General features: G+C 36.8%; 1 protein-coding gene across 3 annotated transcripts in view; it reads right to left on the bottom strand.

Annotated features, from left to right (window-relative positions):
* Usp30 (ubiquitin specific protease 30) overlaps positions 1–25,876 on the bottom strand; it is a 170,490-nt gene that overhangs the window by 85,532 nt on the left and 59,082 nt on the right. For all 3 annotated transcript variants that reach the window (XM_067111307.1, XM_067111305.1, XM_067111306.1), the window contains one exon: positions 1,895–1,979. The gene's annotated coding sequence lies outside the window, so the exon portion shown is untranslated. The remainder of the gene's footprint in view (positions 1–1,894; positions 1,980–25,876) is intronic.

Genomic DNA, 25,876 nt, shown 5'->3' with positions numbered 1-25,876 from the left:
CAATGGATTACTTATCGCGGGGGAGTCAGAACTCGACAATCGAATGGAGGCATAAAGTTTTCATGTTTATCATTCTACAACATACAATTCTGATTTTGTCCGCGTTTCCTTGATATTTCACCCTGCCATCACATCATCATAAAACAAAGATATTGGTCTTTTGCTTTCTAGGATGGCGTTCTTGATATAGGAAAAAATCTACCAAATTGTTTTATGATTTAAAGGCATAGTTTATAAAACTGTACTTTACTAACTTATGACTCACAGCATTTACTTCTTGTTAACATCTGTGTTAGAGATATTGCTTCAATGAACAGATGGTCAATTAAACTTGATAAAGTTTTTGCTTCTAACCGAGTAATTACGCTCAAATTCCGCTGTAGTTATCAGAGGTCCTTAATTTCTCACACTGTTGGACTGTGGAACAGTCTCCCTGAGGATGCTGTGCTATTGGAACCTTAAAAGTTCAAGCGAAGATGCAACGCATTGCTATCCAAAACAATTCTCCTGTTATTTTAATAATTCACTTACATTTTTTTCTATTTATTTATTAATTTGTTAATTTAATTTTTCTCTTCTAATAATTGATCTCTTCTTTCTGTACTTCCAATTACCTTCTGTTACTTCTTTCAGATGAACTCCATATTTTTTGAAAGCTAAGGTTTCAGGTCAATGGACCCTGTTGGCTTGTTTTACACGAATAGGGTACATGCTCTGTAGTGTGTATTTTATGGTATGTATTCATGCAATGCTCGGTATGGAGGTGTATGGTACCTAAGGATACAAATATCCCTAACCCTTAATTTAAACTTTGTATCTGCAACCATTCCTAGAAAGGGTTTAATCGGGTGAATTCACGAAACACTAACTTGCATCTTTTAGTCTTCCATGATTAGGAATGGGATTCAAGTAACACGCTTACATTTCGTATTTGATTTATTGTGGAATATTAGTTTTGTATATAGAGGAGAGGCAAGGATGAAATCATTTAGGGTAACTCTCTCTGTCTCTCTCTCTCTGTCTCTCTCTCTCTCTCTCTCTCTCTCTCTCTCTCTCTCTCTCTCTCTCTCAATAGCGCTATATTGCTGTTATAATTCTTGTGGTAATATTGACAAAAGAAAATAATAACAAATAATCAAATAAATATGAAAGAGGAAAACAATAAAGGACCAAAATAAAGAGTGGTCTTCCCTCGAAGTTCCTGTCTGCGAATTTTCGTGGCAATTATCATTGCATATAAAAGGATTTAAGGATAGCCTAGGACTGAAATAAACATAAGTAGTTATCTTTCCCTGGTAGGCGGTATCATTTGATTCCGAAGAGAAAAAGACAGTTAACACGGAAACCTACGTAGTAAAGTTCAGAGAAGGTAACAATAATGTCACTGGGTTTAATGCACTATGCTTGTACTGTAGATTTAAAAACATACTCCTTTTTGAACATATGACTGTAGCCGTAATTGTTGCCTTGATTAATTTTTTAGGTGAAAATTTACTTGAAATGGCGAGTGTCTGTTTAAAGTGGGTTGTTTTTATTAAGATAAAAAGTCTTGATAAAAGATTTCTTTCTACAGACAATGGGTACCAGAGGGCAACAGTTGGATCTGTTTTGTTGCTTATAAATTCCTCTCTTTTTGTCAGTTTCTCAGAGTAATATACAGTGTCCGGTCTAATTTGCTTGAACCCTTCCTAAATGAATAAAAGAATTCATAACAAAAGTAAAACCAACCCGTAAAACACCAAATGGCAGCCACTAAATATCAAGTAGTGAAATCTAGGATAATTAAGTAAATTATATTTGTCCAATAGTTCCCGAAGTTCGTGCAAGGTCTTTCGCCTTTCATCTAAGACATCCTCAGTCAGACTTCACATAACAGAAAGAGTAGATTACGTACCATTTTTATGCTTACAAGGGCCATCGCTTTTGAGGCTGGTCACCAGGTGAGGAACAGCTGTTCTGTGTCAAGTCGGGTACTGGATCTGGGAAAGAAAGACAAAATAAGTTAACAGTGATTACTGATGACATTCGAGCATCTTGTGAAAAAAGGAATAAAAGGCATTCAGACCAAGACTTAGATTAATATTATTTGCATGGTTGGACGTATTAATGCATGGTCTGAAAGGCTTGTAGAATAATGTCATTACATCCGGTCAGACTACTATGGAGCCTATTTATCTTACGTAATTCTCAGTTCAAGCAGAGTATTTATGCTGATGTATTCTGACATTTAAATACTTGCTTGTCGGGGCCAAATAAAAGAATCACAAACTTTACTCTACTGAACAATGCTGGAGTTGTTTGGATCACAAGTGAGATGATGCAGTGCTGTGATAAAAGTATGATTAAGTGGCTCACCACAGTGGGTAAGGTATGTCTGGATGAGGGAAATACTCCAAATGAAAAGACGAGAGTAATAATTGCTCTTTTGAAAAAGGTTAAAGGTGGTAGCGGTAGCTGTGACAATTACAGACACACATAACTTTACCAAGTGTTACAAGGAAAGTGTATGACAGGATTTTCAGAGAGCAAGCACGACAGCTAACATGAGCACTTTGGGATCAAGAGTTTAGTAGGGAACAATTGTATAAGAAGTTTGAGAGTAATGTTTCCAAAAGAATTTGTTGATGCAATGCACGAGACGTCAGGGATGTAAGATGGAAAGGTAATTTGTTGTGGCCAATTAGAAATGTTTACGATGAAACTGAAATTGGTGTTAGAATATGTTGACGTACAAGTCCCTATAAGGTAAGGGGGCGTTGTTTCCATGACAGTTTTTTTTTTTTAATCTTTATGGAGACAGGGATGTGAGAGATTAAATAAAAGTTGAGGCATGGAATTGCAAGGTTGTAAGATAAGAAAAATGGTTGTGAATCTAAAGTAGAGTGATTGGTATTTTGAAATGATGAAGCGTTAATGTATAATGCGAAGATAAACTGCAAAAAACTCGTCAAAGAGTTAGATAGTATTCTTCATCAATCCACTAACATTGTTCTTCCATCAAATGTTTCGGTGTACGAAACACAGATCAACTTATAAGAGAGCACTGTTCCATGAACATCTATGGTGAATTTACGTACCTGTTCCTAGGTATCTGCGTTACTTATTTGTATCAAATTGCCTACCTTAATATTCCATTTTAGATTTCGGTCAGTTCTTTGATAATAGAAAACTCCCATGCATCCAATCTTTCTGTTCTTTTCTAGCACAGTTTAGTATCATGTACCGAGCGAAGTACTTAAGGGGATCATGAAAGCTAAAAGAATCCCCTCTTAGGGTCTGACACACCCCAGCGGAGATATAATGAACGAATTCCGCCACAATTCAGAGCAATTACTTGGTTTAACTCTCATTGATTATTGCCTTCGCGAAGAATCCAAGCAGGTGGAGGTCAAGGCTTTGTCTTTCCTTGCACGACGAGACGAACAACCTGATATGTCTTGTTACATAATGTTGACCCTTTGCTCTAATGTGCGCCAGATTTATCTGTCTCGTCAGAAAATACACACCAAAGATAGGAATTCATATCAGTTACTTTACTCGGAAAAAAAATATAAGGTTAAAAGTCATAGTTTTACGCTATGACAGAGAAATGTTTTAGTGGAAGGCTCTCTCTTTCTGTCTCTGTCTCTCTCTCTCTATCTCTCTTTTCCACACACACACACACACCAAAACAAAATTTATTTTTATATGATATTTTAACTTTATGTAATACAGCCTAAATAAATGAATAAATGTTAAGTCTAAGTAGAATAATGATCGTTGCTTTTAAAGTCACCGAAAGAGACGAGTGTTCACTAATTAATCGTAGCATCATCACAAGAATCAATCTTAATCTTTATATGGAACAGAATAACAATATTCATAAGACTGATATTAGATACCCTGTATTATCTGACCGACAGAGCAATATTCAGATGCAGAAATTGCTCTGTTTCCTGTGGATTGATAACTGAAATGGTCTACCCAAAAATAAGACAGAAGTAAAGGACTTACTAACTACAAAAATGAAAACTTGAAGAAGATTCAAACAAATATACATATATATTTATATGCGTGTATGTATGTATGTATGTATGTACGTATGTATGTGTATGCATGTAAACTGACATCATAGCGGTGAAAGTCGACAGTTCATTATTGTTACAAAACCAAACGTTTAAGTTTAGAGCCTAGTCTCGACAGAGGCACTAATCAATTATAATTCTCTTTGGGTGTAATTTAATCCGTACGTATAGTGAATTCGATACTGCGTTTCATTTGTTGTAATGTTTGTGAATATAGAAGTCACGCTTGTATAATTGACAAAAACTGGTCATATATATATATATATATATATATATATATATATATATATATATATATATATATATATATATATAATATATATATATATATATATATCTATCTATCTATATATATATATATATATATATATATATATATATATATATATATATATATATATATATATATATATATATATATATATATATATATATATATATATATATATATATATATATATATATATATATATATATATACATGGTATGCACGTTCTTTATAATGATGACAGTTCCAAACTCCCCAAAACAAGAATAGCGAAAGAAAAAACAAGCAACCAAATTCGCCTCTCTCACGGAATCGTCATCATGAATAAGCGGCAGACAACTGACGTCACAAGGAGACGGTTATAACGTGATCAGCACTCCTGCTTCCATAATTCTTCTTGATTACCAAGACTCAGTTTCATAACAGCGTTCTGGTTTCAAATGGAAGGAAACGAGGAGATATCTTCCGGAGAATTTTCCTCCTGGCGCTGAAGGAAGCTGCGGCATTTCATTTTGCAGCTGTTTTCCCGAAGGGACGGGAGGCAAAGAATTCCGACGGATTTCATGGGCGGTTGAACTGCACAGTAGTCTTCCAAAGGGAAACAATGACGTTTCATAGCACATAAATTACAGTTTCTTTTCGTCAGCTCCAAATTTATAATCATTTTAGCGTTTTATTACATGTAAAACTAACTTTCTGCTAATTGCTATTTTTAAGATACTTTTTCAAACGACAAAAACAATCCTTTTCACAATCCTATGGCGTTACTGCAAAAATTTCCTTCATAAAGAAAATAATTTTTCAAGCAATTTATTGTTCAGACTACAATTTCCATTAAACCATAAAAATGTTAATCTTATCGCTGCAATTCTTCGCAATCAGACATTGCTTTCTCACTGGTTTTAAAAGTTACTTCCAGTGAATTGTACATTTAAAAGGACTATTACTGCTCATATAACGCAAGTTGTCCTGAATTTGAACCCGGTATTGTAGCTAGTTTTATGACCCTATAGTACGATTTCTCACTATGCAGTATATATTACAGTATATATATATATATATATATATATATATATATATATATATATATATATATATATATATATATATATATATATATATATGTGTGTGTGTATGTGTGTGTATGTATTGTTTCTTTCAGGAATTGTCACTGAATGCTGATGTCCGTATGGCGCCCACTATTTTAAGAACACACCTCTCTAATCTTGTAAGTCTCCTCTTATCTCGGAAGAGAAAACACGGATAATCAGATATCCAGATAGGGCTAAAATGTGGTGAACTTTGGTAAACAGCTGTATCGAGATACTAAAAACTACTAAGAAAAGCAATAGTGAAATACCGCCTTAAGTGAGACTGCATATCAGTTTGTAGTACCTTGCCCTGGTTTTGTTTATTTTCCACATTACTGAACAGCTGCTGGTTTAGGTGCCTTTTTTTTTTCCTGTCTCAATATTTGTTTATTTTTCGATATGAGCATTCTGTTCTGTGAAAGCACTTTGGTAAACAAGCAAACTGTCTTTATAGTCTGTTTAATATGAATTTGAGTATATTATATAATGGGCTCATAGGTATATATATACATATACACATATATATGTATGTATATATATGTATATATATTTATATATATATATTTACATATATATATATGTATATATATTTATATGTGTATATATACACATACATACACACACATATATATATACATATATATATATATATATATATATATATATATATATATATATATATATATATATATATATATATATATATATATATATATATATATATATATATATATTATATATAAAGCATATTCTTTACACATCTCATTAACAACATGAAAAAGAAATTCTGTACAATATTTGAAATTTTTTTCTAATTTTTCTGCATAATTGCTCAGGTAGGCAAATTCAGTTTCACTGTTGAAATTATAATTCCTAAAAAATGTTCGAGAGTTTTGAAGCGAGATGAAGAGACTGGATTTTAAATATGTGAATTTAAAATTTCATGTCAGGAATGAATATTAGCTTGTAAAAAAGAAATGAAAAATAACATTTTAAGGACTCGAATTTTTGCACAATTATCTGATAATTTACATTTTTCTAGTCTTAATGATTCATCCAACTGGAAAATAAATCACTCATTTTTTCCACGAATTTGGCGACAGAACGATGAGCAATCTCTACCTTCTAATTCTGTTTGCAGTCTTATGCCTATCTCCTCCCTGTCAGCAACTCGTTACAGTTGACTAAATATAAAGCCCCGTAACCACTGCGTAGGTGAACAGAGGCACAATATGCTTGGTTTACAGGGAGTGAGAGTTCTGAAAAGAAGTGGCACCAAAGAGAAGAGCGAGAATGACATGAAGAGGGAACGTAAAGATGAGGAGGGAATAAGAAAAGAAATCAAGAAGAGAGAAAAACTTGGTTGCACCAAGTGGATTATCTCGCTGAAAAATGAATATTCGATATGGCGGCTAAGGTATGAGGAGGCTTAGTGCAAGTTTGTTTTGACAACAACCTCTGTAAGCCTCTGAGAGAGAGAGAGAGAGAGAGAGAGAGAGAGAGAGAGAGAGAGAGAGAGAGAGAGAGAGAGAGAGAGAGAGAGAGGAAAAATATTGGTTTACGATCACAAATTGTAATTTCAAACAAAAAGACTCAGCAAAACGTCCAAATCCTGCGAATCTAATAAATCATCTGACTGCAAATTGATTATCACGGTTATATCTGTACATCAGGATATACAGCTTAATTTTCAAAACGATGACCCTTGACGATCACTGCGATATTCTTAGAAGTTATTTGTTAAAAGCTCTGCCTTAAGGGATTGTTTCCATCTTTGGTTCACTAGCCAGTAATCAATCAGTTGTTCCATCTTTAGCTTTTTAATATATATGCATCGAAAAGATACGATTCTAACCCCCTGTTTTCTTAAGATGAGAGATGTTTTTCACGTCATAATCAAGTGGTTCTGAGAACATATTATGTCTGCATTATAAAGTACTTGCAGGCAAAGGTCGACGATTAATTTTGAGGCAAACTTGATAAAGGAAATCATGCGGTAATCTCCATGCTAATAATATCACTCCAGTTAAAGTCGTTCAGTGAAGTTTTAAAAAAAGGAAACTTAACAATCACTTCAGTCATACGAATATTTTGCCGATTCATTGGAGCATTTAGGTATTTTTATATTTATGTCAAAGAGGGAATGTGCCCGTATGCCCGTGACAGGTGATTCCTCAGTGAGAATCATTTGGAAAGGAATGTTTACCTTAAATGATCTGATTTCCATATTTATATACAACTAAATAAACTGTGACTGAAGGACGTCTCACCACGAACCAGATATGAATGTCAAATAATTATATTTTCATTTCTGTCTGACAGGTCTCATTTCTTTTGACATTCTGCCGTTCTTAATCAAGCATTATTTAATTAACGGAAATGAACCGATGCATTTTTTCAACCCTTTTCGGTGATTCTGCAGTGATTCAAATTCCGAGTGCAATCTTATAATTACTCTGTGCTCTTGTGTCTTGCTTTTATCAATGCAACGGGAAGGTTTTCCATTTTAGCCCTATTAATCTTTATGTTGAAACACTACGAATAGTAAACAAAAAATGATTTAGCTGAGAAACAAACAATGAAGATTAAAGATAAATTTTCTACGTTCAATAAAAATTATTATTTTCCTCGTTATAGAAAATTCATTGATTTCCTGTTTATCTCTTTGGAAATAAGACAGAAAGATGACCATTATTACATGTTCAAATTCTTATTACACAGCAATTACAGAAGGAGAAGAGGTGGTAGTATTGACATTTCATGAATCAACCTGTTTTTTTAAATAACTGGTGGGAGGAATATCTCATTCCCTTTAACGAACTGAAACTTTATTTATTTTTCTTTTTGCCTGAAAGTCATTCACTGTGTAAATTTATAATTCTAAATATTGTGATTTTTATGCATTCACAACATGAACCATGTTCACGATATTTTTATAATAAAAATATCATGGTTTTATTGTATTGTGTTCTGTGAACTCTTCCTGAAATGAAAAATACTGTAGGTCATAGCCAGAAATGAATTGTTCAAACATTTTAAGAACAGAAGGGAGAAAACAATTTTTCCATTTATTGAAAATTACGACTATCAAAACTTTTTGGCCTGAACATGGGTCCTTTGCTTATGTCGCGAAATTCTCGAAATAAGTGAAAATTTTATCTTATTCAAAAGCCGCAAGAGAAAATTGTTTGGAAAATTTAAATAATTTAGTTTCAAGTTAACGAGGTTGCTTAAATTCTCTCTCTCTCTCTCTCTCTCTCTCTCTCTCTCTCTCTCTCTCTCTCTCTCTCTCTCTCTCTCTCTCACTTCTTTATTTTCTTTTTTTTTTTAGATTTCACTCAGCTTTCTTCCAGCTGACGATGGAGACTGTTGACTCGGAGGAAACACATGACAGGCCCCGAAATAAAATTGATAAAAGAAGAGCACGAAGCCAAAACTAAGTGCGGGACATTGTTGAGTGTGAACGAATGGATTGACGTAACAGTAAGTTTATATCAGGAAGTAGCTATAAATCAGAATAAGTGTGTGTGTGTGCAATTCCCCTTGGTGAAGAGGGTGTATTTATAAAGAGAATACATAAAAAAAAACATCTGATCAAGAATAGTTTACTAGAGAGCTGTTGTGTTGGTTACTTTATATTGGGTTAACAGTTCATAATATTGCCATCACCCATATTAAGTAAATATCTCTATGAGAACAACTTTCCAACGTAGTCGACGCTGCACAAATTTATCGGATACACGAGTCACAAAGTGGGCGGAATATTTCTTGAGTTGGCAGTGATTCATCTGGCAAAAGAAAGGGGTATAATATATATTACAACGTGGGATGACGCAACATTGATTACGACCATGTCCAGGAAGTTGCTTAAGGGAGCCATAAAACCGGTAGTTTCCAACCGTTGTGGATATTTCGGCTGTCTATGAAAAGTGCCACAACAATATTATGCGATAAGTCAGCAAATTTCTGTATTCAAATGAACTCGAACTCCGAATGGCCGCGAATGTTCCATTGTTTCTATTCTTTTGTGGCAAGGAATAATAAACGTTAAAATTCACGAGAAATTTTTGTGACTTACTCGTATAGATTATTGCTCCATGTAAGAATATATGATCAATATACTATGCATTTGCGTCTGCGCACATGTCATTGTATATTACTTAAGAACCAATCAAGGAAAATCCTTGTTGTCTATAGAACGTGCATTTTCTGTCTGAGCCAGGATTAAAATTCTAATCTTTTGGCAAGCTCAGTTTTTCTTTTTTCAAGCCTGAAGCTAAAGTAACAAATTAATAAAAAAGAGTAATCGAAACTTCTCATATTTAATAAAAAATTTTCCATTAAATTCAAGCATTCATTTTGACCTAAAATTCGCCGAAGAAAAATTTTTTTTTACCGTGGCGAGACTTCATAGAAATTCAGCAAGAGCAACTGTTGGAATTGTTGCTGCTTTAGTTCCTCATTCAGGAGGATAAAATGTTCAGAACAGTGCCAGACATCTTTAATGGAGGTGACACATAAGCCCGAGTTGTTTTTCGGTAGTCTGAAATGGTCGGACTCCAGAGGCGATATAACGCTATGAAAAAGCTTGAGTTTATGGAGGAAGGTTGTCGCTAAGTGCTCGAAAAAAAGAGGATGAAAATAAATCTATTATCCTTTCAAAACGGAGCAACTTTTTTTTTTTTTTTAAATGAGAAAAGGGGCAAAGAAGATATAAAATCTCTGGCCATATTTTTTCTCCGCTCAGGAGACAGAATTGAAATGATTAAACTAACACTAAAATCTTGAAGTTGGAAATTTACCATTAGATAGTGGCCTACCTATTACATTCAGACTTGGCGAAGGTACTGTAGTAATGAAAATGAAAGTTTCGTGATGATATACTTACGCTACGTGATCTACATTCAGTAAATCAGAATATGTTTCATACTCTAACAGTGAATAATCATTTAAATTAATTTGAATAAGACTTACCATAATTACGTCCAATACTCAACAAATCCAACTTATATAGGAGATATCCAAACACTTATAAGGGCTTGAATTATACTAAATGCGAATATGAGGGAAATGTGGAATCTATTGAGGGAAATTGCTTGCGCAGTAAGAAGGGCTAAAAGGGTAAGAGGTAGAAGTTAAGTGACAATATGGTAAAAAAATCATAAGTGAAAAGACAGATTAGTGTATTCTGGGGGCATTTTTGATACCTTCTGAATGGAGGCAAGAAGCTGTTGGAAAAGGGGTATAACTCGAAAGTCCTTTTTGGAATGGAAGAAATAATGGAAAGGAAGGTTCTTAATATTCGAGAAACTCCAAACTACCAGCAAAATAAGGGTGAAAGGTAATGTGTACGTAGCTGTCGATGCTTAACAAATGGGCCTTTTGTGTACCCGTATTATGAAGTGGCTAAGAAGTGGGGGCTTTCAGCATATGGGTTTCATGACTCCCTACCTCCCCTACTCTCTCTTTCTGGCTCACTCTTTGTATATGTATATGTATCAGCATACATTAAATATATAAATAATATATATATATATATGTATATATATATATATATATATATATATATATATATATATATATATATATATATATATATATATATATATATATATATATATATATATATATATATATATATATATGTATATATAACCCCTGGAATAAGGAAACCAGAAAGTATGCAAAGTAAGCAATGCTCAGAAAGACTGCGATTAGAAAATCATAAATACATGCGTTACAATCCGTGCTTAAAAGTAAACTTTACATTCTATCAAGTTTAGAAAATTCGCTTCCAGGGGGAAGCTAAAGTTAGATCACGTTAATCATTTTTTGGAAGCTCTCGGATTAGAACCTTCATAAAATTATAATGGCTGTCCATCTACATGATGACAACATGACGTCAGCTGTTTAAGCAACGTGATATTCAATGTAAAACCTGGAGACAAGGACAATTTTAAGAGCAAGATTAAGCAAAAGATCCGTGATGAAATCCTAATCATGGTACATGAAGAGAAAAATTATCAGATTAAAGATTAATTAAGTTATTGTAAATACAAATATATATCCGCATACATAAACATCAGTGTTTGGCATAAAAACTAGGGCAATGATGTATGTTCGATAGAGGTACTGTACAGCTCTTTCGAATTTACGGCATTTAAATATTGCCCGAAGAACATCAACACAAAAACAAAACAATTTAGAATGAAATGAAAATAAACAATTATATTGTGTGAACCATATGGCCAAAAACCATAGCCCCAAAAACTAGGATTGTGATGAAAAGAGGCAAAAAATATCATCACTTAACCATTCAAACAAGCGTCTTATTACATTAGGTAAAATGAGTTAATTACTATAGAATTAAAATCTTATCCCAATTTTTTACACAGAACCTGACCTTTCATGACAAAAAATGCCCACCCTAAAGGACCATGTCAAATATACATTCACTAGTCCTCATCACGATTGCAGGCCGAATTTTTCTGTTGAAACAATTTGGCCCACATTCAACCTCCACTTCACCAGTCTTTTACAAAACATTGCAATAAAAAAATTTCTAGGAATATCCATTTGATACCAACATCTGGATGAAAACCCATAATTCTAGGTAGGGTGAAGGAGGATCTGGAGAAGAAGGGCTTGGCGGAGGAAGATGCTTTTGATAGAAATAGCTGGAGAAGGCCCATGAAGGCAACCGACCCCTTTGCTTACGGTTAGCAGTGGGGATAAAGAAGATTCAGACACCTTTCCAAAACCCAATTGTGCAGTAAAGCTTTTTGATCTTTTGCAGATCTAGAACGACATTACCCCTGCTTTAAGCACGAATTCTTCCTTTGTTAATTATAAAAACTACCAGCTTCTACTGGATAAATTTAGGCTTCAGTGGATTTTAGCTGTAAGTGGACTTTGATTGCTCTAATATAGTCTATAGATTGAGTTCGGGCATCATTTACTTGTCTGTGAATGGATAAACAGACGAGCTAGTTTTTATGACGTTATATACCATCGACGTTTTCTAAAGTATTTTAACTTTTTGTTTTCAGGGAAAAAATCACTAATATTTCTGTGTCTTTGTGTGTTCTCGTTACGGTCTTCAAATGATTAAAACTGTAACCAGTACACACACAAAAGTGTTTGCTCTTGCACTGGTCTGTATATTCACAATTACTAAGCCACAATTGTCGTTTAATGACCAATTCACTATACCTCGAAAATAACTTACACCCAAGGGGAATTATAACTGATAAGCGCTTTGCCTCTAGTGGTATTCTATCTGTCGCTCGCCAAACCAGTTCATTGGTTCAAAAATGACTGTACATCGTTGTTTGCCAAACTAGACAGCAGTTCGAATCTCACTGCTATCCATTTCAGGGACCGAGAGTCATCGTTTTTCTCAAATATCTTTCAAACCAATTATATGATCGAAATGGTACTCTGACACAGTGTACAAGACACCTCCAGCTAACTTTTGGTAATACAGAGCATTGTCAAATGTTTTAGTTAAGGCGTTTACTCTTGACTTAAATGGTGTTACCAAGCATCGCCAAACTATGCATTCGAACGTCCTTTATCCCCATCCTGTCCCTCCCTCTCCTTTCCCCTCCTCCACCCTCCCTCAACCCACTTTCCTGGCCTCCCCATCTCTGGCCCCTCTCTCCTGTCTATGGGGGTAGCGGACGTTTGATGGAGTAGATTAGTCCTGCTGACTCATGTGACTTTAACCTTTAAAAGTCAAGAGTGAACGCCTCTACTAACACCATTTGACAATGCACTATATTACCAAAAATTAGCGGGAATTGTCTTGTACACTGTGTCAAAATACCATTTCGATCAAATAATGAGTCTGAAAGACATTTGAGAAAAACGACGACTGGCGGTCCCTGAAATGGACGGCAGTGGCGAAGAATGATGAATTCCCCTTTGGTGTAAGTTATTCCCGAGGTATATTTGTTGCTTAATTTTTGTGAATATAAAAAATGTCATGGGGTATGTGACAAAAATATTCTGCATGTTTCTGCTGTGAACAGAACAAGATCAAAAGCTAAAACTGTTTCCTTGTCTGGGTTGCTCTTTACTCTTGACGTGTCCTCTAAAAGTCGCAACTCTCTTGATACAACTCCTTTATGTATCTGTGAATGTGCATGTCCGTCATTTGCCCATCATTTATGCCCTTGGGAACCAGTCAGCTAAAAGGGAAAATACATCAAAATGAAAGTGAACATTTTCTTCAGAACCCAAGCACTACTGAAAAAAAAAAAGGGAAATGTACCTGGACGTAAACTGCACAGCTCCCGCAACGCACGTTGATTGACACTGACATGATTTAAGCATCGCTCATCTCTATTAGTTTCAGGTAGGTGGACACAGAAATTGCATTCCTAAAACCACATTCGATCCTGAAACTATGTTAGCGAGCGAAGACATTTCCCTTCGCCACTTAGCAATCCTATTAGAAGAGATCGTGGACTCCAGCTTTCCGTGGAATTCACATGGATTTCTGTTAAAGTGGAGGAATTTGAGTTTCCAAAGAGACACTTCTATGGCTGAGTGATTCATCAGGTATAAAATAGCCTCGTAACTACTAATCGGGAAAGAGATTTTTGTCTTTGTATTTCGATAAATCCCGACACTGTATGTTTTAATAACTGCCTCGAGAACAAATGAGCATTAAGTTCTTTACTTATGTTTCAACGAGTGGGAAGAAAAACGATCGTGAGAACATTTTTTATTTGAACAGATTCCTTTTTACTCATGCACGCCCGAAGGAGAGAGAGATGCATCTTGTTTTTCTACTGCTGAATCGTTTTCTCATAATACTGCGAAGCAAGTAATGCCATACAATATTTCTGGCTTTATTTACTTTGCGTCTCTTTTGCTTAATTCCCAAATTTCGATGGTGGACTGTTTATGTTTCTCGTAAACGTAAACAGTAGCCGTTTGAACGATGAACAAAATGGAAAACTTATGAAAATCCAGTGTAATGAAGACCTACGGAAAATATTTACAACCTAATATCATATACCATACGCAATAGCTTTAAAAAAATAATCGTTGAAAAAGGAATAATAAGCAGAGTTGTTACCCCTTTTGAACCCTATAAAGGAGTGGCAATTCGAATCTTCGGTGCCCAACTCTTATGCTACGTTCACACATTCACGTATCAAGGCACGCATGCCCGCACGGCTGACGGGCGGAGCCAGAGAGTGCGTAAAAACAATGCAAACACAACGTAAATGTACCGTAAGTACTGTGTAAATGCGGCAGCATGCGGCGCGACCGTTACGGGACCACCTGGCCATGCGCCGGGGCAGGAACCTTTCGGCCTGCTCGAAAACCCTGCGGGGTGGCCAGGTCAACTGTCAGGTGGCGTGGCCCGACCGCGACAGCGTGGCGCCACCCGCGGGCTGACCACGCAGCTGCCACGCCGTTACCTGGGGGCACACGCTGCCCCAGGGCACTGCGTGGCTGTCAGAATGGCGTGGGAGTAGGCGCGGCAACGCTGCCGCACCCCCAACCGGCGTGGATGTGGCAACGCTTTGACCTGGGATAAAGGGGGCAGGCGGGCGCTTCCAGGTCAGTGCTTCTCTGGCCAGCATCCTGTTGCTATCTCCTCAGCGCCTCCATCTTCGCCGTCCACTGCAGCAGCCAAGATGCCCAAAGGACCCATGCTGAAGAGGACCAGGAAAGGGGCCCTGAGAACTCCAGGAGCCCTGGCAGCTGGAGTTGCCCCCTCACGCAAAAGCCTCCTGAAGCTGATGGTCCCCTTCAGGCAGCGATGCTGTTGTGCTGCAGCTCGAGGCCGACGAGCTCGTGACGGAGAGCAACCTAGAGGAGGAGGAAGAGGACCTTGCCCTCGCCTACGAGAGCGACCCCGCTGCCGCCACCGACGACAACGCCCACGAGGGGATGCCGACGCCGACACCGAAGGCACTCCTGATGGAGATGGCCCTACATTTTTCAAGAAGTCGAGGATGAGTGTGCGCAGGTGTCAGAACAGCTGAGCCTGCACCTGAAAATGGAGGTGCTCGGTGCCATCCAGCGATATATCCGTGCCACCAAAGAGGGCTGCGGTGCCGTCGAGGGCCATGATGACCCACACCATGGCAGTGACAACGGGAGTGTCAGGCACCTGCAGTTCCTGCCAGCCTGTCGGCATCGCAGCAGCAGCGGGCACTCACTGCACAGCAGCTGGCGCTCCTGCAAGCACAGTTGGTGACATCCACACCAAAAGACCTCAGCAACCTGTCGCTGACACGACATTCCTCAACAATTTGCAGGGCTAATTTATATACTGTTATATTTCCTTTTGCTGTTATGTATGTGTATGTTTTATTTTATATTAAATAAATATATTTTGCAATATCATGTCTAGCTCTATCCTCTGCTCAAATATCATGTATTCAATGAAGTAGCTATAATACAAGTACACAAATAAAGAAGGCAAAATGAAGCGAATACACTAACATTTCATTACTGACTTTGAAATAAGTTCAAAATACTTTATGTAACATTTGTGCACAGAAGAAAAAATGACAACAGGCAAAATATTAGCAAGTCATATAAAATGTCAAAAATATCGGGGAGAAGGTAGTTTCAAAAGATAGAATTTTCATATCAGAATATCAACAATGTAAATGCTAAGAGCAGGTACTTTCAAGAACATAGAATTATCACCTCAGAATTAAAACAATGTAAAGAGAAGGTACTTTCAAAAATGATAGAATTATCATATCAGAATAGAAACAATGTTAAGAGAAGGTACTTTCAAAAATGATAGAATTATCATATCAGAATAGATTCCATGTAAAGAAATTATCAAAAAGGGCAAAATAACTACATCTTCTTCCTTTTATTTATATATATGTTTGTTTCATATTTATTAAACATACATTGCAATGTCATAGCCCGCCCTATCCTCTTCCCATTTACCAAGTATTGATGAGAGTAATATATCATGGATTTGAGCAATATCTTTTATTAAATCAACTAAAATAAACGGAAGTACACAAATGCACAGGGCAAAATAATCCTGAATTGATACATTATTGATTTATAAATAAGTCCAAAATAAATACAGGAACAGAATAGAAACAATGTTAAGAGAAGGTACTTTCAAAAATGATAGAAATATCATATCAGAATAGATTCCATGTACAGAAATTATTAAAAGGGCAAAATAACTACAGGTCTCTGGTGCGATATAGCTGGGTTTAACCCCGCAGTACGTGGGGCCAACGTGACGTTTGCGTAACTCAGTTACGCAGAACGTAAATACATACGGTATACGTACGTTGGTGTTACGTGCTCTGCCACGCACTACTTCTGCCTGCGCCGCCGCTTGTTTGTCAGCGCCACGTCACCCTTACGCAGTGCGTACATTTGCGCGCACTATAATGCGCATGCATCACGCACATCGTCCTGTGACACGTATCCAGTTGGGCGGGGCCTATTTTCTCGCGTATGCGCAAGTTTCACCAATTCTGGCTGTGTGTGCGCATGCGTGCCTTGATACGTGAATGTGTGAACTTAGCTTTATGTTATCTTTGGTAATGAGAAACAACACAGCTATACCAGAGAAACGGAACGTATAAACAACATTTCATCTAAATTTACATCTTCGGTGGGAAATTAAGAATCTCTCAACACTACCAATTAGAGTGCATGGTTTTGAACCATAAAAAAACAGTTTCGTTTCCAGATTGATTGTTATATAAAATAACTCTTGGAAAACTTTTGTTACAGTATTCCCTGACCAAATCTAGAGAGTGGGAGCCCCAAGGTAACTAAATGAATTCAACCGAACTGCTGGACTAAAAGATTTTCCCTCGAACTTTGGAAGGAAGGAAACCTTGGCAGAAAAACCGAAAATATTGACCACGACTTAATTTATGCTGGAACGCTTTCGGTCCTCTCCCTCTCTCCTTTTGTTTCGTGGTCTCTGGTATATTAAGTTTACATTTTGCTTCTATGCTAACTTTTCATTCTTGAATTTTCGGGTTTTTGTCTGCTTTAAGGGTACGTATAAATGAGTACGCTCGCTGTTGGGCCCAGTTATGACAACAAAATGGACTTTATATAGGAATTCAAATTAAGATTGTTGCATGTGTGATTTATTAAGCAAAATGTAAACTTGATAAACAAGTCTTTGTGTAAGTATTCAAATGGAAAAATATATACTGTATGTGCATAGTGGATTTGAGAACGATACAGTTAATTTCAGTAAACAAATCTGGCACTAATTCGATTACCTTAATGGAACAGAATTTTAAAATCGTTTTGTATAGAACAGTTTTAAGAGAAAGAACCCTAGTATTTCATTAGCAACCTCCCCGACCTTCCACTAACCTAATATATAAATTCACTGAAGCTCGAAAACGTGTCCATCATCTGAATGACATTTCTCCAAGACCGAGAGTACCCATCACGATATTTCATCGGGTTTTTGGAGGACATTTAGACGGGACATTGACCACAAACGTCTTTCTTAACCTACTAATTTAACGGTTTAGTGTCGTCCAGTGATCACGTCTTATTAAATCATTCGGATGCGTTTTAAACCGTCACTCAGGTCATTCAGAAGTCTTCTGGGCTATCATTTAGTCATTCGGGGTCTTTAAAACGGTCACTTTAGGTTATTTATAAAGTTATTAAGACCATCAGTTTAAGTCGTTTGGAATGTTTGTTTGAACTCGGGTTAAAGTGCTAAGATTACGTGTTTAAGATTGCTTATTTTACACCTGCATATTCACTATTAATGCGACTAACTGTCCATATAAACCAGTCATTAAGACTGAAGAAATGTTAATCGAAATACAGTTACTGTTTTTGTCGTGATAATTGTTTTTATTGGCCTTTTAAATGTCATACGTACACACACACATATATATACTGTATGTATAATTCATATGTGCATATACATTTATATATGTAATTAGCTACCTAATCTTCAAGTTTCTGAATGACTAATTACAGTTTTGCTTTCATAATTTCTCAGACACGTAAGATTCTTGGACATTCATACCGATATGATAGAAATGTGAAAGCAAATATCACTCACAATGTCAGAGACAACGGCTGGTCTTCGATTAATTATTGGAAGTTTCATACATTCGTACAGCTGTAAATGTGTATTTAAGAGGAAGTTTGTGTGTAAGTGCATTTGTGCGAGCGCGTGCGCATTTGTGTTAGAGAGAGAGAGAGAGAGAGAGAGAGAGAGAGAGAGAGAGAGAGAGAGGAGTGGGGTAGGGGCTAGGGAAGGGGATTTCCTCCTCAGTTTTATCCTACCTGTTTTGAATTTTCCATATGCGCGAACAATCTTCCAAAACATAGATCATAGAAATACCGAAATTCCTGGACCATGTGCTACTTTCGTATTCCAGACTATGTTCCAGGAAATCGGTGACGCCCATTCCAGAATGGGCAGATTCTTTGCCATAAATAATACCCAAGTACCGTTAGGAATCGGAGACAGAAGAAAAAGAAAGAAATAAGCGCAAGATTCCGCAGTCAGCGCCCAACTGCGGAAAAAAGGAGACATGTCAGGTCATCGCTGCCATGTCAATTGTCACAATTTTTTTCTCTTTTATCTTTTTGTTGCGTAATGAGGATTGCGTATGTTTCATTATTTCTGTCTTTGTCTTTTGTTTATTTTGACATACTTAAGTTTGTTCATAAAATATTCTTGAAAGTTTTCTATTTCTATAGATCTACGATTATGTAATTAACGCAGGATCTTTTTGTTTATAATATGGGATATCCATTTTAAAAGAGAACACGTAAGGCCTTTGGAAACTAATAAAAAACCTGATGCAAACATTACTACAAGCATGTTGCAACCTCAGACTTTCTCTCTTTTTCTCTCTCCCTTTGTTTATATCCATAAAGACACACACGAACACACACACACATATATATCTATATCTATATATGTATATATTTATACATACATATTTACATCCAAACACACATATTATATATGTATTATTATAATATATATATATATATATATATATATATATATATATATATACACACACACACACACACACACACACACACACATATATATATATATATATATATATATATATATATATATATATATATATATATATATATATATACATGCTTACCCACACACACAAATATTATATATGTATTATATATAATACATATATAATATTTGTGTGTGGGTGTAAGTATATATACATATAACACACACACACACACACACACACACATATATATATATGTGTGTGTGTGTGTGTGTTATCTTTATGGATATAAACATTTGAGGTTGCAACATGCTTGTACTAATGTTAGCATCAGGTTTTTATTAGTTTCCAAAGGTCTTACGTGTTCTCTTTTGATATGGATATCCAATATTATGAACACAAAGATCCTGCGTTAATGACATAATTGCAGATCCACAGAAATGGAAAACTTTTAAGAATGTTTTATGAACAAACTTAAGTATGTTAAAATAAACGAAAAACAAAGAAAGAAATAATGATACAGTAATAATGACGTAGTATTGCATGTCACCTGCAGGAATAAGCAAACGTAACTAAGTCTTCATTTTCAGCGACTATTTCCCATGAATGTCAGAACAGCAAAGTTCCAGAGAATTATGCTGGAGTGAAAGGGTTGACTTGAACGCAGGTATAAAACTGTGCGTATTTCAAGAGGAAAAAATCGAGTATCCGTCACAGGTGTTCCATTGAACATTTGCTGTAGACATTTTAGTTTGAGACCACAAGATCTGTGTAGTTTCATTTCCATATTCCAGCTGCTGTAGTTTTGATAGCCGAGATGCGGAGATTATATAACTGCCGGCAGGGATGTGTGCTGTATTGAGATGTACCTATTACGTTTGGTAATTACGCCTCTAAATGATACTGTTGTTATAGTTTCGCTTTTTGTTATTAATAATGAAGGAATGATGCTTTATGTATATGTCAGAAAAATGGTGGAAGTTGCTGCGATGAATGATTGTTTTCGTATTATGCATGGAGTGAAAAACGGAGGCATGATCAACATGTGGTAATATCAGGAGAATGATTAAAACCGATTTCCCAAGTCCAGAGGAACATTCATAACACCATCAAAGCCCTTCAAAATGGCTCTTATACTCTCATGAGACTTTCCTACGCATGGAGTCATGGTGGTTCCGAATGAATAGGAATAATTTCTATGACCTTGTCAAAGTAACAAGTCTCTGGTAGAAGAAGAAAACTGCTATATAAGTAAAACCAAGGGAGAACAGAGTAGCCATGTATTTCAGGTAATCTTTCTACATCTTTGCAATCAACTGTTACTTCAAAAGGGGGTAGAAACCCCTACCCATAAAGTAATGCTCTACAAGAAATTTTCGTCCTCACATATTCGTACATGCATGCATACATACATACATACATACATACAAACACAAGTTCTTTCCTTTATTGTGGACTGAGTAACAAACCGTTGCATTATTCCGGGAACTTTTTTCAGTCACGACAACTCGTACTCAAATCGTGCTGGGAGCAGCACTAATCGGTGCTGCTCGTAATGGTACTAACTCGTCCCACCTCCTAGTGAACTCATAGCTCGCTTGTCCAGTGAAAACATGGGGAGTAAGGAAGTTTATAGCTTTAAATACCTAGCCACACAGCCCCCTAGCTCGGCCAAGAGTAAGATGCTATCATCCTCACTGCAGCAAAAGCTTATGATGGGCTTTTGTCGGGGGACTGTGAATTGCTTGATTGCATCTCGAGGGCGTTCCAAAGCAGAATTCTTTGCCTATGTGCTTTAAAAGAGAGAGAGAGAGAGAGAGAGAGAGAGAGAGAGAGAGAGAGAGAGAGAGAAGGGGTAAAAGCGACTAGAAACTGCGTAGTCAGAAAACTGTAAGAAGAAACGCGGCGGCTAACATCTGAATGATAATTTACAGAAAACGTCCCCGGGAAAACACGGTCTTATTTAGGAAAAAGTCTGGGATGAAGAGAGGAAGATAAGAACCTCATATTTTCCCAGATCTGTGCTCTTCCCTTTATGCTAGATTAAGTGGGATTTATGCTCGCACGTACGCTTCCTTTAAAGCCGCCATGTCTGCAAAAATTTTCGGCTTCTCTCTCTCTCGGAAATAAAAAAGAAAACCTATAAGTCGTTACTTTTCATAAGTTGTAATACTGGAGATTTACGGTAGAGAGCAGACTGTGTTCAGTAACGAAATATCAAGAACAATTAGACTCTAGTTAAGTATTTATTGAATTCATAACTAAATAATACAATGATGTTCTACAAAAACTCGTACATGACCAATATCAGTTAAAAAAAAAAAACATTCTACATCTTTGAGGACATGCGAGAAAATTAATTCTAACTGACAAGGTGATAACTCCTATCTTCGATAACAGACAATTTACACCGCATATACCTCACACAAAGACACACAAGCTACACAAACAATTCGTCTCTATTGCTTCATATCTTTTTCTTTCGTTCGTATTCAACATCCCCACTTCACTTCCATAAAGGAGAGTTGACTAAACAATTCATTAATACATTTTGAACCTTTTTCGACCGTTCAGGTTTATTCTTGGTCTTCTAAACACTTCCCCCTTCCCTTGCTTCACCTGTTTAGGGACTCATTTCCTCTCTCAGTTTGCCCTCATCCGATATATTTATTCCAAATTATCTAGACCACCAGATTTTACATTCATTCACAATTATGTTAACATATTCAAGTTACACACACACACACATATATAATATATATACATATAGTATGTATATAGTATATATATATATATATATATATATATATATATATATATATATATATATATATATATATATATATATATAATTTGTTTGTGCCTGTTATGAATATGTTGATATACCTAATGAAGAGATTTAAAATACGACGATCTGTGAGATACTGTGACAGAATATAAAATGATGAAGCAAACTCCTTAAAAACTAATATCCTTCTTTCTTCAGTCATCCTATCTCCCTCCGGGTCTTCCTCTGAATGAAATACATATGCGCCATCCCAAGAAACCTCGATGATGACTTCAAAGCCGAAAACACAGGCAGCAGAGAGAGAGAGAGAGAGAGAGAGAGAGAGAGAGAGAGAGATCAGGAGGGGGCGACCCCCGTGATATCAGAAAAGCTTTTTATTCTCGTCGAGAGAAGTGAATCCGAATGAGATTCCAAAGAGTTGGCAAGTGCATAATGATGACCTTAATGTGGGAGGTGGGAAGAAATGTTTCCCGCCGCGAGATTCCCTTGATAGAAAAATCTCATTTTGTCTCCGGGAAAGATTCAGCTTTCGGAGGATCGCTATGAAAACTTGAGGTGGCGGCCCTCTCGGGGGTGATGGCGCGGGGCTCGGCGGCTCTCTCCTGGCTGGCTGAGAGGGCAGGAGGCGAAGGGATTTCTTTCAGTGACGGACGGGAGGTTTCGCTGGGCCAAGGGAAATATTTTGCTATGCTCGAATTGCTTCTTATGTCGGAGGAGATTTGCCTGCCACTGGTGGCGTTCACAAGTCTTACGACTCTCTTTTTTACTTACAAAAATGTTCCCATGAGTGGAAAGTTTTATACAGTGTATATATATATATATATATATATATATTTTATATATAGTATATATATATATATATATATATATATATATATATATAAAGTCTTTTGAGCAAACTATGTGCTGGCCTGGGAAGAGTATATCCGGTGCAGGTGCATTTATGCTGACGTTGGAGGTTTCCGCAGTTAGATACAGCGGGTATCTGACGCGTTCATTTGTGCCTTCTGATCATGGCCAAGGTGCATGGAGGCAATGTGACAGATTGATGGAAGCGTTGTGATCCTTCGAACATTGAACCGGTGTCGTCACGCTTCCGGGGAGGGGTTATTAATTGAGTGCTTGCATGTGTGCACTCTCTAATGGTATATTATGAGAGGAATATACAATGGCCATTGATTTCGATTTGTGGCTGGGTGTGATTCGCTTTGTGCAGTGTTAGTGGATAGGAACAGCCACTGTGAGATCGGTTGTTTGCAGCCATAGAATGTGAGTAAGATAACTCATTAACATTTATATTTGTTCCAGATATTATGTAGAATACCCAGTTTGTGTCGCAGAGAAACTCCTCTGTTTCTCCATTATGCATTTTCCCGTTTTGTTCTCCATTGTGCATTTTTCTGTTTTGAATGTTGGTTTCTTTAAACATCATTTCAGGTTTTAATATATGACATGTTTCTTTTAACAGGAATTCTGGGTTCGTCCTGTGAGGACGAATATTTTGGAAGTGGTGTTCTTTTAACAAACTCTATGACATTTATTTTGGTCTTGAGTAATTATGACCTTTTTATTTTGTTTGGAGACCAGGGTGTTAGTCACTAGTATGGGTTGGTCTAGAATCATGAATTCGATGGATTGTGAGTCTGAATCTCCTCTAGTTATGATTTCCATTTACACGGGGTGTGAGTCACTCCATTTCATGACCGTAGCTTTTGCTGAAATACTTTAGTAAAATTTGCAAATAAAGTTTAGTTTTGTATCTCGGCGTTTTATTCCAGTAGGCCTTTCTGAAATACTTTAGTAAAATTTGCAAATAAAGTCTAGTTTTGTATCTCGGCGTTTTATTCCAGTAGGCCTTTGTTTGAGGATAGACTCAATGAGAGGAGTCGACGAGAGAGAAAGAATGTGCTGACCCAGTACCGGACATTGCTACCAGGAGGGTCTTGGGGATGTAAGATGATATGACGCTGTTCTTAAATCAGATGTAGTAAGGGATTATGACCTAATTGACCTTTAGGGTCATAACATATATATATATATATATATATATATATATATATATATATATATATATATATATATATATATATATATATATATGATATATTTATCACATCACCGTGATTCATATACAATCAGAAAGCTACAAACGTCCTTTAATATCCAATTCACTCTACCTCGGAAAGAATATATCTTCATATATGTTACCGAAGGGGAATTTTTAGTTGATAATAAGTCCACCGTCCCGTGGGGTCGAACCAGCGACGGACGAGGAATCAGGACTACAGTGACACACTAACCAGTCGGCCACAAAGAGAGGTATAAGTGAATACCATCTCCCATCAACTCACCCGTCGAACTCAGGTGTTTTGCGTTTGGAGACGATATCCACCCACCTCTGCCATGTTGACCGTGTGATGCGTTTTCGCACGTAGCCATATTATGACTATTTATCACATCACCGTGATTCATATACAATCAGAAAGCTACAAACGTCCTTTAATATCAATTCACTCTACCTCGGAAGAATATATTTTCATATATGTTACCGAAGGAATTTTTAGTTGATAATAAGTCCACTGTCCGTGGGGTCGAACCAGCGACGGACGAGGAATCAGGACTACAGTGACACACTAACCAGTCGGCCACAAAGAGGTATAAGTGAATACCATCTCCCATCAACTCACCCGTCGAACTCAGGTGTTTTGCGTTTGGAGGCGATATCCACCCACCTCTGCCATGTTGACCGTGTAGTGCGTTTGTCGCGCGTAGCCATATTATGACTATTTATCACATCACCGTGATTCATATACAATCGAAAGCTACAAACGTCCTTTAATATCAATTCACTCTACCTCGGAAGGAATATATTTTCATATATGTTACCGAAGGAATTTTTAGTTGATAATAAGTCCACCGACCTGTGAGGTCGAACCAGCGACGGACGAGGAATCAGGACTACAGTGACACACTAACCAGTCGGCCACAGAGAGGTATAAGTGAATACCATCTCCCATCAACTCACCCGTCGAACTCAGGTGTTTTGCGTTTGGAGACGATATCCACCCCACCTCTGCCATGTTGACCGTGTAGTGCGTTTGTGCGCGTAGCCATATTATGACTATTTATCACATCACCGTGATTCATATACAATCAGAATGCTACAAACGTCCTTTAATATCAATTCACTCTACCTCGGAAGAATATATTTTCATATATGTTACCGAAGGAATTTTTAGTTGATAATAAGTCCACTGTCCGTGGGGTCGAACCAGCGACGGACGAGGAATCAGGACTACAGTGACACACTAACCAGTCGGCCACAAAGAGGTATAAGTGAATACCATCTCCCATCAACTCACCCGTCAAACTCAGGTGTTTTGCGTTTGGAGGCGATATCCACCCACCTCTGCCATGTTGACCGTGTAGTGTGTGTTTGTCGCATGCGTAGCCATATTATGACTATTTATCACATCACCGTGATTCATATACAATCAGAAAGCTACAAACGTCCTTTAATATCAATTCCACTCACTCGGAAGGAATATATTTTCATATATGTTCCGAAGGAGGATTTTAGTTGATAATAAGTCCACCGTCCCGTGAGGTCGAACCAGCGACGGATGAGGAATCAGGACTACAGTGACACACTAACCAGTTGGCCA

This window comes from Macrobrachium rosenbergii, chromosome 11 (genome assembly GCF_040412425.1).
Source record: "Macrobrachium rosenbergii isolate ZJJX-2024 chromosome 11, ASM4041242v1, whole genome shotgun sequence".
Taxonomy (NCBI): domain Eukaryota; kingdom Metazoa; phylum Arthropoda; class Malacostraca; order Decapoda; family Palaemonidae; genus Macrobrachium; species Macrobrachium rosenbergii.
Note: the sequence above shows the minus strand (reverse complement) of the source record. Positions and strands in the feature narration are given on the sequence as shown.